A 12,991-nucleotide genomic window follows, 5' to 3' on the forward strand; every position below is an offset into this window, starting at 1 on the left:
TTTCGAAAAGTCAGAGAAAAAAAAAGATAGCTTTTATTCAACATTTAAAAGGAGACTCTTACGGTACTCCTGTCTTTTTATACTTTGCAGAAGACACAATGATACTGAGAACATTTTTTGGTGCTACAATCAACTTGCTGAACTAGAGACCATGCTACCATATCCTTTGCCGTCTATCCTGACATCAGTGAAGTCAGGGCAAGTCCTCTGCTCTTGTCAGTGTTTCAGTACCTTTCATTACAGTCTACATACAAAGTACATGCTTTTAGAAGTCTGCACGTTATTTCAGGAATTCATCTGCGACATTGAGCCATTTCAAGGAGATGGCTGCCACCCATCTATAACGAAACCTACCTTCTGACTATTAAATAGAACTATGGGAACGCACAGAAGACGGAGACCCGGAGCGCCTGGGTGGCTCAGTGGGTTAAAGCCTCTGCCTTCGGCTCAGGTCATGATCTCAGGGTCCTGGGATCGAGCCCCACATCGGGCTCTCTGCTCAGCAGGAGCCTGCTTCCTCCTCTCTCTCTCTGCCTGCTTCTCTGCCTCCTTGTGACTCTCTGTCAAATAAATAAACAAAATCTTTAAAAAAAAAAAAAAAAAAAAAAGAAGACGGAGACCCTGCCTGAAAAGTATAATTCAAAATGAGGAAGCCATGCAAGAGTCACAATTCAAGTAATTACGGCTCTAAGGAAAGCTTTCAAGAATTTGAAACAGGTGCCAAACTTCTCACTTAACTTAATTGGCTTCTACACAAATGTACATATAGTCCATCTGCCTGTATGAAGACACATTTTTCGCTGTTTGGGTTAAACCCTCATTTCATTCCTTGGTTAACTACTCTTAAAGACATTAGAAAGTTCTGTTCTGCAGTGTTAGAATGTCACAGAGTGGCTAAGTGAAACCTAAAATAGAGAACAATGTGAAAGGCTGTGAATGTGACATTCAGTTTGAAGACCACATGGGGAGCGATAATAAGGAATGAGTAGACGGTGGTGCCAGATAGGCTGCCTTGAGACTCCTTCTCGAGTTTTGGTTCCTGAAGGAATTTGCCTACGTCGTCCTTCTCTGGAGTTCTTCCTCAATCATCATCTGATTCAGCTCTGCCAATTAAAATTTGTGCAAGTATTTGTCAAGAGACGTCCTCTGTCTTAATTCTTCTAGACAGAAAAGTGGTAGGAGATGAGTAACTTCCAGATCTTTTGTATTCCTTCTGGACCCTGAATGGATCATGTTACTACCTTTTTTTTTTTTTTTTTTTTAAGAACGAAGGGAAAAAATATGATGAACGGATTCTGGATAATGTAACCTCTATAATTATAATTATCTTAGCATAAAAATAAATCATGAATATTTATCTCCAAATAGCAAAATAATCAAAACAATAATAGTATTTAAAGAGTTAGTAGAAGATTTGGGCTGAAAGCAAAATGTCCTAACTTCCTGTTCCAAGGACAGGCCTCTGCTCAGAGCAAATATGGACTAGACTGTGTCTTATACAAATGGCGAGTAAACTCTGAATAGCCAACAGCTGACTGTGGGTGGGAAAGAGAATCAGGGTGTTCCCAGTGAAAGCTGTGGTTGCCTCCTACACACTTGCCTCCCCAAGAGCCACAGGACATTCAGTGAAGAGACAGTCTTCACCCTGAATTTTTATCATCAGAGATCAGAAAATTTCATTTACTTCCTACAAGAACTGAACTTCCAGTGACAAACGTTTAATCTGATACAGAACTATGGAAAGACAAATTGTTTATTTTCTTGAGTTTCTAAAAATTGTCCCTAATTAAAACAGCCTTAGGGTATAAGAACTATCAAAGCACATTAGTAAAATACAAGGAAAACAACAAGCTGCAATGATTAATATATGAACTTACTAAAGCATGTTTTCATTTTATCTTATTTCATCTATCATTCTGGGAGGCCTAGCAGTTTTAAAGTATACACAAATGTTGACTAAACGGAACACTTAATATAGACTATGAGAAAGTGTCTCATATGAGGAAATTATAGAAGCATAGCAAGACATAAAAGGGAAAAATGATTGAGGGCAAAAATGCCCTATGGATCACTACTCAGGATCTAGGATGTATTGACAGAAAGCCCTGAGTTAAAATCTTGTCCCTAATGCTGGGAGAGAACCCCAAACTGTCATCCTTGTCTGAGTTCCCATAGGCTGAGTCAGGAAGGGGCTCTGACAGAAAATATCTACACCTCATTAACAGTTCTCATCTTCAACTTACTTAATAACAATTTGCTGAATATCTATCATGTTCTAGGTTTTAAGAAATACAGGATAAATTAAACACAGCTCTTGAACTCAAGGAGTAGCCAAACTATGCTTCCTTGCAGTAAAAATGCTCTTACTGACCCCTGACATACTCCTTTCCCTAACAACCTTTTAGAATATTTTTCACTTTGAGTTTGTTCACATCACTAACCCTAAAAACATTGTTCCCTCCATGAATGCCCCAATAGTATCCTGAATTTTGAACCTCTGTGACTGTTCACTATACATGTATTGTATATAGATTAATGCCTATTAATCCTGTAGACAGGATCTCCTTATCCCCAAGAAGCCCAGCAATGTCAACAAGGAAGGAGGAAGGGGTAGGGGAAAAAAAAAAAACAACTTTAATAATGCACTTTGGGCTAGTTCACTTGCCAATGTAGCTTTATTCAATTGCTAAGAAACATGAGCAAAATTTTATTTTTAGTAATAAACAAAACATTAAAACAGACCTTAAAAGATTTCATAGAATGATTGTTCAGAAACAGAGAAAAGAATGTATTACTGTATAACAAAGTAAAAAAGAACTTAGGAAAGTTGATTGATTCCAGAAACTGAGGGAACCTAACTTTGTTTTTATTATTTTCTCTGCATTTCCTACATCTTCACCAAGTCAGTTGCTATTGAAGGAACAAGCTTCTCCTTCCCAATTCTACTGACACATTACAACACGAGGGCAACTGGCCAGAGAGTAAATTTCTATGCCATTTTGTGACTTAGCTGAACTGAGTGGATAACACCAAAAGGCTCCTTTTCTGCCATTTGCCATCAAGGAACTGGCCTATTTGGACACAAGGATGACATTCAACACAGCAAAGGATGGCAACCTAAGTCTCATCAACAGCCAACTGGGAGGACCCACCTTGGGAGTCCCTTGAGGACATTGAGGAAGCCACCCTCTGAAAATTTAATTTTTAAGAAGACAATGGAAATATGTAGCACAAGACAGGAAGCACAGCTACAAAATTTTAATGTTATAATCCAGACCTAATTCCTTGGAAGTCATGTATACACTTGCATCAGGTCCCGTGAAAACTATGAGAGATACTCTGTTAAACATGGTAAATTGTACACATTACCTATGCTTAATTCAGAAACTTCACTAAAATTAGAGCAAAGGAACCAAAAGTATAAATCCAAGAGGAAAAAAAGAAGTAGAGAGTAGGTGACAGCACATAAGAAGTCACCAAAATTTTGCAAGATGGAAAATGAACAGAAGAATAATTGATTTAGGTGAAATTGTACTGTTCACGAAGGCACATAAGGAGAAGCAAGTAGATAATCATCCTATAGAATCCCAGAGAAGTGTGGTATTTGCCAATCAATAGGTATACAGCAGCCAAGATGACGGGCTGATATTATTTGAAAGCCTTCTGAGATTCAATATCCCCTCATTCACTACAAAATAAGAAATTCTATCTCCTCAACTCCTCAAGGAAATGACGAGATATGGATCTGGAAAGATGGGGAGGCTCCAGATTCAAGGACAACAGACGTAGATGAGCATGGGACTGGTCCACAAATGACAAGAAGGGGAATGTGTGAAAATCTGCATAATGAGGACCCCCCTGGTTCCTCATCCCCCATTCACCTCCACCTACTTCCATTCAACCACTTTTAGGGATAGTGGTGGCCAGACAGCAGACTAGAAAGTTCTTTAGAGAAAACTCAAGTCCCCATAGAGAAAAAAGGGAGGTAAAAAGGGAATAAGGGAGGAGAAACAACCTTCCTGATGTCTCTGATGATATTTAGCACCCAAATATCAAACCTACCCATTCAGTCATTAGTAGGTACTATTTCTAGATAATGTCAATGCCACCTATTTTCTCTTTTCAGCTAAATTTTAAGTTGTAGGAGTTCAGAGCCCATTTCTCAATATCATATCTTCTGTATAATAGTTGTTCTATAAAAGTATCAATTCAGTGGTGATGGCTTTGATAAAAAAGAAAATGTTTTCAATGATGAACACAATTGTTGGACATAAAGAGAAAAAGCATTTCCAAATGATATGGAGGGATAAGTAGCCTCCATTATTTAGAGAATTCTTCCAGCCCTTTTAACTGTCATCTAGAAGAGCCAGGGAACAGTCTTGTGTGTGGTTGCCAACAGTGACACTATTTCTCCATCTGGTGCATTTATCTTGTCCAGAGCTCCAAAAGTGAAATGACTATCAGTACTACTGGTTTCTAATTTCTATATACAAAGAGAGTTCCCATGATTATGGAATCACTTGTACTTTAAGAAACAAGGACATTGGAGCCTATAAATTTTAATATAAATACAAATGCAAATCTAAGTGTAAATCACACACACACACACACACACACACACACGTTCTGAAGTGCTTTTCCTCTTGGGGCCTAATCAAAATCACTCCTTTCAAATATGTTCTCGCTGATGTAAATCTCAGTCCTAGTTAAATGAAGCATATTGGATTATTTGATGCAAACCAAGATTTGAATCCATTTTCCATTTTAATAAGTAAAAACAACTCAAACTTTGATATCAAATCCAAAATGCACTTTTCCCAGATAAGCAGTGGAATTGCTTTCAAAAAAGCTTCCCTGGGGCATATTTCAAAAAAAAAGGTTATTTTTAAAGTACTAAGGCCTTAATATCTCAAAGGTGAATTGTGTTGATTCTTAATATAGTCTAAACCCCTGTAATGATTGGATAAATATGCTGACTAATGACTCAGGCTTTAATCCTGTCCTTTTTTAAAAAGACTAAACCCCTGAAAGTGGAATCATAAATTATTAGAATAAAAACACGTCCATTTATATGAATTATCAGTAGTCCTCAAAGAGCAGAAACATCCATGTTAGCACTTGCTATACATGGTTCTTTATTTTTAAATTATGTATTTTCTTGTTTGTCATATGAGCACATTTAATGTTCAGATTTTTCCTTTTGGCTGATGAGGAGAGATAGCATACATCTCATATAACATACTCCATGTTGTAGAAATCTCAATTTTTGAATTACTAGTGATGAGTCATTTGGGGACCATGTATAAAAATGATGAGCCAGAAATAATGATTAACCAATAAGCCAGTTCTTTTTCAGGCTGGGCTGAGGATTCTTTTTATCACAATCCAGTAAGATCTCACATTTAAACAACAGATTGCACATTAGTGTATTACTCTGCCCCCAGTATCTTGCATTTGGCAAGTATTAATCAGTATTAGTTGGATAAACAGAGTACATGATCTATTCCTCCATTCCACACTAGCTTGTTCTACCACTCCTGTTGAAGGACATCCTTAAAAGTCCTTTTGTGCCCTCAAGCACTGCACAGACCCCTTCTTCTTTACCCCAGTGATGCGTCATGTATAGGGAGAGGTACATAACTTAGCTATAGGTCTAAAGACCTGGCCTAGGAAATAGGGAAGAAAGAGAAATGATTAATGATAAAGCATTAATAATAAGCCAGTAAAAACACAAGAATGTCAAAGGGCATGGTTGCGTCTGTGTTTTGTTTTGGGGAAAGTCATTAATCCGTGCATCCTGCCTGGAGGTAATAGATGAATTTTGCCTGGAGGTAATAGATGAACCACCCCAACAATACCAATATACTGAGGGCTTCATTTGTGCCAAGAACTGTATTAGAAGCTTTACATCAATCTCTAATACTATCCTCACATGGATTCTGTCAGATGAGAAAACTTACATATTAAAAGACTTTGAATGATACCAAACCAACCAGTAACAGAAGAAAAAGAAAACCCAAGCTGGTGGCATCGTAATTCCAAATGTCAAGTTATATCACAAAGCTATAGGTAATCAAAACATATGGAGATGGCACAAAAATATACATACAAATCAATAGAGCAGGAGAGAAAATCCAGAAATAAACCCATGATTATATGGGCCATTAATCTTTGACAAAGGAGGAAAGAATATACAACTGGTAAAGACAGTCTCTTCAACAAATGATGTTAGGAAAAAGGGACAGCTATATGCACAAGAATGAAACTGGACAACTCTTCTATACCATACACAAAAATAAACTCAAAACAGACCTAAATGTGGGACCTGAAACCACAAAACTCTTAGAAAAGAGCACAAACAGCAACTTCTCTCACATCAGCAGTCACAACATCTTTCTAGATATGGCTCCTGTGGCAAGGAAAACAAAAGCAAAAATAAAATCTTAGGACTACATCAAAATAAAAAGTATCCTCACAGCAAAGGAAATAATTAACAACACTAAAAGACAACCAACAGCATGGAGAAAATATTTGCACGTGACATATCCAGTTAAGAGCTAGTATCCAAAACATATAAAGAACTGGTACAGCTCAACACCCAAAGTACAAATAATCCAGTTAAAAAATGGGCAGGAGATATGGACAGACCTATCTCCAAAGAATACATACAGATGGCCAAGAGACACATGAAAAGATGCTCAACATAACTCATGATCGGGAAGAGACAAGTCAAATCCACAGTGAGATACCACCCCACACCTCTCAGAATGGGTAAAGTCAAAAACAGGAGAAACACCAAGTGTTGGTGAGGATGCAGAGAGCAAGGAGCCCTCATGCACTGTTGGTGGGCATACAAACATGAAAACTGATCCAGCCACTGAGGAAACCAGTATGGAGGTTTCTCAAAAAATTAAAAATAGGTGCACCTGGGTGACTCAGTCAGTTAGGAGTCTGCCTTCAGCTCAAGTCATGATCCCAGAGTGCTGGGATTGTGCCCTATGTCGAGTTCTATTCAAAGGGGAGTGTGCTTCTCCCTCTGCTCCTGCCTCCACTCATTCTTTCCCTCTCTCTCTCTCTCTCTCTCTCTAGATCAGAGAATGATCGCTCTCTCAAATAAATTAATAAAATGTTTAAAAAATGTTTTTTAAAAAAAACTTGAGGGTGCCTGGGTGGCTCAGTGGATTAAGCCGCTGCCTTCGGCTCAGGTCATGATCTCAGGGTCCTGGGATTGGGTCCCACATCAAGCTCTCTGCTCAGCAGGGAGCTTGCTTCCCTCTCTCTCTCTCTCTGGCTGCCTCTCTGTCTACTTGTGATTTCTCTCTGTCAAATAAATAAATCTTTAAAAAAAAAAAAAAAACTTGAGTGTTTTCAAACCAATCAGTGACAAAGGCAGAGCTGACTCCTCTTAGCTCTGTTTTTTTTTTTTCCATAACCTCATATATAGCATAACCTCTAACCTCTCATACAGTATAGTGAAGTAGTTTTATATTTCTAGACATAGGACATATTCAGTTCAGCATCTCAAACATGGCAAACACTGGTAGCAGCTGTTATTTAGGGCACAAGATTTTACACTTCCATGCATATGGAGTAGTCTTTTTATGCCATATATGCTTTTTTTCTTTACATCTTAGCTGCTACTTTACAGACCATGAGACCCAGCCAACCTAGCCACAGAGAGTAGAACAGGATAGAGCATGGGCTTCTCCCCCATGCAGCCAATCTCTTTAAGGCCAATGGCACCTAAAACGGTTACACATGGCAAATCTGCCCAACCATGTCACAAGTATCTAACCCAGGAACATCCCTTATGTTGGGTATTTTAAACATACAACCTTTAGAGATAATCAGAAGTTGGCGGCAACTAAGGAAACCAGAAGCACAAAAGAGGGTGTTTCACTGGTTAATACAACTGCAAGTGCCTCTGATTACAAGAATCCAAAGCAGTTTAACTGAGACTCTATTTGGTGTTAGAATGAGGAGCAAGGGCTCCAGGTGAATTGCTGATAAACAACCTAGCTATGTCGAGGCACATTCCCCAACCAGACAACACAAGGAGGAACATGATGTCCATATGATTTAGGAATAAAGGGGAGGGGAGTTACTAATGAAGAAAATACACGATCTTCTCCCTCAGAACAAAGCAAGACTTTGTCTAGGATTATGTGTTATCATAACAACATTATGTGTTATCATAATGTCACTGCCTAAGCACAGTGTCAAGTGACAAATAATTTGCAAAATGTCACAAGAAAAGAAAAAACATTTAATTACATTGATAATAGCTGTCTGTTAACTTTGTCTATAATTATTATTTCCTTAACATAAACAAATTAGCCTTAATAGTAAGTCAGATGATATTTTCAATCTCCATAGGACTGCTAAACTGCAGGCTTATCAGATGCTGATTAATCAAAATTGTCCAGAAAACACTCCCTCAACCCCAGGCATCTGCTTCTCTGGTACTCTCCTGGCCCCTGAATGTCTGTTAATTGACTTTCTTCACACTAGGAAAATTTTCTCCTTTGTCTTTTTTTCATTATTATGTTCAGTTAGCCACTCTATAGTATATCATTAGTTTTTGATGTAGTGTTCAATGATTCATTAGTTACATGTAACACTCAGTGCTCATCACAGCATGTGCCCTCCTTACTACCCATCACCCTGTTACCCTCTCCCCTTCCTCCCTTCCCTTCTAAAACCCTCAGTATTTTTCCTGGGGTCCATAGTCTCTCATGGTTCATGATTCTCTGATTTTTCCCCCTTCGGATTTACCTCCCTTCCCCTGTGGTCCTCTGAGCTACTGCTTATGTTCCACATATGAATGAAACCACATGATAATTGTCTTTCTCTGTTCGACTTATTTAACTTGGCATAATCCCCTCTAGTTCCATCCATATCACTGCAAAAGGTGGGTATTCAGTTTCTTTATTTTTTAATTTATTTTTTATTTTCAGCATAACAGTATTCATTATTTTTGCACCACACCCAGTGCTCCATGCAATCCGTGCCCTCTATAATACCCACCACCTGGTACCCCAACCTTCCACCCCCTGCCCCTTCAAAACCCTCAGATTGTTTTTCAGAGTCCATAGTCTCTCATGTTTCACCTCCCCTTCCAATTTCCCCCAACTCCCTTCTCCTCTAACTCCCCATGTCCTCCATGCTATTTGTTATGCTCCACAAATAAGTGAAACCATATGATAATTGACTCTCTCTGCTTGACTTAGTTCACTCAGCATAATCTCGTCCAGTCCCGTCCATGTTGCTACAAAAGTTCGGTATTTGTCCTTTCTGATGGAGGCATAATACTCTATAGTGTATATGGACCACATCTTTCTTACCCATTCGTCCGTTGAAGGGCATCTTGGTTCTTTCCACAGTTTGGTGACTGTGGCCATTGCTGCTATAAATATTGGGGTACATATGGCCCTTCTTTTCACTACATCTGTATCTTAGGGGTAAATGCCCAGGAGTGCAATTGCAGGATAATAGGGAAGTTCTATTTTTAATTTCTTGAGGAATCTCCACACTATTCTCTGAAGAGGCTGCACCAACTTGCATTCCCACCAACAGTGTAAGAGGGTTCCCCTTTCTCCACATCCCCTCCAACACATGTTTCCTGTCTTGCTAATTTTGGCCATTCTAACTGGTGTAAGGTGATATCTCAGTGTAGTTTTAATTTGAATCTCCCCGATGGCTAGTGATGATGAACATTTTTTCATGTGTCTGATTGCCATTTGTATGTCTTTATCAGAGAAGTGTCTGTCCATATCTTCTGCCCATTTTTTGAGATGATTGTCTGTTTTGTGTGTGTTGAGTTTGAGGAGTTCATTATAGATCCTGGATATCAACCTTTTGTCTGTAATGTCATTTGCAAATATCTTCTCCCATTCCGTGGATTGCCTCTTTGTTTTCTTGACTGTTTCCTTGGCTGTGCAGAAGCTTTTGATTTTGATGAAGTCCCAAAAGTTCATCTTCATTTTTATTTCCTTTGCCTTTGGAGACATATCTTGAAAGAAGTTGCTGTGGCTGATATCGAAGAGATTACTGCCTATGTTCTCCTCTAGGATTCTGATGGATTCCTGTCTCATGTTGACGTCTTTTATCAATTTTGAGTTTATTTTGTGTATGGTGTAAGAGAATGGTCGAGTTTCATTCTTCTACATATAGCTGCCCAGTTTTCCCAGCACCATTTATTGAAGAGACTATCTTTTTTCCACTGTATATTTTTTCCTGTTTTGTCAAAGATTATTTGATCATAGAGTTGAGGGTCCATGTCTGGGCTCTCTGTTCTGCTGGTCTAGGTGTCTGTTTTTATGCCAGTACCATGCTGTCTTGGTAATCACAGCTTTGTAATAAAGCTTGAAATCAGGTAACATGATGCCCCCAGTCTTATTTTTGTTTTTCAACATTTCCTTAGTGATTCAGGGTCTCTTCTGATTCCATGCAAATTTTTGGATTATTTACTCCAGCTCTTTGAAAAATACTGGTGGAATTTTGATCAGAATAGCATTAAAAGTATAGATTTCTCTAGGCAGTATAGACATTTTAACAATGTTTATTCTTCTGATCCAAGAGCATGGAATGTTCTTCCATCTTTTTGTGTCTTCTTCAATTTCTTTCATGAGTGTTCTGAGTTCCTCGAGTACAGATCCTTTACCTCTTTGGTTAGGTTTATTCCCAGGTATCTTATGGTTCTTGGTGCTATAGTAAATGGAATCGATTCTCTAATTTCCCTTTCTGTATTTTCATTATTAGTGTATAAGAAAGCCACTGATTTCTGTACATTGACTTTGTATCCTGTCACATTGCTGAATTGTTGTATGAGTTCTAGTAGTTTGGGGGCGGAGTCTTTTGGGTTTTCCATATAAAGAATCATGTCATCTGCGAAGAGAGAGAGTTTGACTTCTTCATTACCAATTGGGATACCTTTTATTTCTCTTTGTTGTCTGATTGCTGTTGCTAGGACTTCTAATACTATGTTGAACAAGAGTGGTGAGAGTGGGCATCCTTGTCTTGTTCCTGATCTCAACGGGAAGGATGCAAGCTTTGTCCCATTGAGGATGATATTTGCTGTGGGTCTTTCATAGACAGATTTTATGAAGTTCAGGAATGTTCCCTCTATCCCTATACTTTGAAGTGTTTTAATCAGGAACGGATGCTGGATTTTGTCAAATGCTTTTTCTGCATCAATTGAGAGGACCATGTGGTTCTTCTCTCTTCTCTCATTAATTTGTTCTATCACATTGATAGATTTGAGAATGTTGAACCATCCTTGTAGCCCATGGTTGAATCCCACCTGATCATAGTGGATAATCTTTTTAATGTGCTGTTGGATCCTGTTGGCTAGGATCTTGTTGAGAATCTTAGCATCCATATTCATCAGTGATATTGGTCTGAAATTCTCCTTTTTGGTAGGGTCTTTGCCTGGTTTGGCGATCAGGTCTTTGCCTGCTGGCTTCACAGAAAGAGTCTGGAAGTTTTCCTTCTGCTTCAATTTTTTGAAACAGCTTCAGGAGAAAAGGTGCTATTTCTTCTTTGAAAGTTTGGTAGAATTCCCCAGGGAATCTAGGTCCTGGGCTCTTGTCTTTTGGGAGGTTTTTGATCACTGCTTCAATCTCATTACTAGAGTTATTCATAGTTTCTGATGGCTGAGAAATATTCCATTGTGTTTATGGACCACATCTTCTTTGCCCATTCATCTGTTGAAGAGCAGCTCAGCTCCTTCCACTGTTTGACTATAGTGGACATTGCTGCTATGAATATTGGGGTGCATGTGCCCCTTCTTTTCACTACATCTGTCTCTTTGGAGTAAATATCTAGTAGTATATTTCCTGGGCCATAGGATAGCTCTATTCTTAACATCATGAGGAACCTCCATACTGTTTTCCAGAGTGACTGCACCAGCCTGCATTCCCATTAACAGTGTAAGAGGGTTCCCCTTTCTCCACACTCTCTCCAACATTTGCTGTTTCCTGCCTTATTAATCTTTGCCATTCTAACTGGTGTAAGGTGCCATCTCATTCTGGTTTTGATTTGTATTTCCCTGATAGCTAGTAATGTTGAGCATTTTTTCATGTGTCTGTGAGCCATTTGGATGTCTTCTTTGAAGAAGTGTCTCCTCATGTCTTCTGCCTGTTTTTTGACTGGGTTATTTCTTTTTTTGAGTGTTGAGTAGGAGAAAATATTTGCAAATGACATTACAGATAAAGGACTGATACCAAGGTTTCCTTTGTCTGTAAAGGAATAGATGCTACACCATATCAAGCATGTGGTAAACTCCAGGATACTAGTATCATTTTGAAAATTTCATGCATGCGTTAGAAAGCATCCACGCTGAAGGCAAGAATATTCCTTAACTGTCTCTTGCAATTGAAAGCAAAGACACATTTTGGAATTTGAAAATAATTTCTCCCTGTCACATAGTTTAAAATGATAGGTTACTCCTGGAATCTCAACATAATTTTTTTTAAAGATTTTATTTATTTATTTGACAGACAGAGATCACAAGCAGGCAGAGAGAGAGAGAGAGAGGTGGAAGCAGGCTCCCCGCTGAGCAGAGAGCCCGATGCGGGACTCGATCCCAGGACCCTGAGATCATGACCTGACCCGAAGGCAACGGCTTAACCCACTGAGCCACCCAGGTGCCCTGAATCTCAACATAATTAACGGGGAAGCCATACCTGTCTACAAACACAAAAAAGCCATTCCAGGGACGGGAACAAATGAATGCATTGCTATTTGTAAAATTAGGTGAATTTAAAGCATTGCTTTCTTGCTGAATACCCTGGTGCTATTCTTTATTCAGGTTATTGGCACCCCTGCCTACTAAAGTAGGTCACCAAACAGAGGTGCCAGGCTGATATATGGCGAAGGAAGGAAAAGGAGACATTCAACTCTCCCTCTCATCTTCTCCTATTCTCACTATATCCAATGGAATGATATTTTGTGGGTGTTTTTGTTAAGCCACATGGATTTGGAAAAGGGA

This window comes from Mustela nivalis (assembly GCF_964662115.1).
Source record: "Mustela nivalis genome assembly, chromosome: 3".
Lineage (NCBI taxonomy): Eukaryota > Metazoa > Chordata > Mammalia > Carnivora > Mustelidae > Mustela > Mustela nivalis.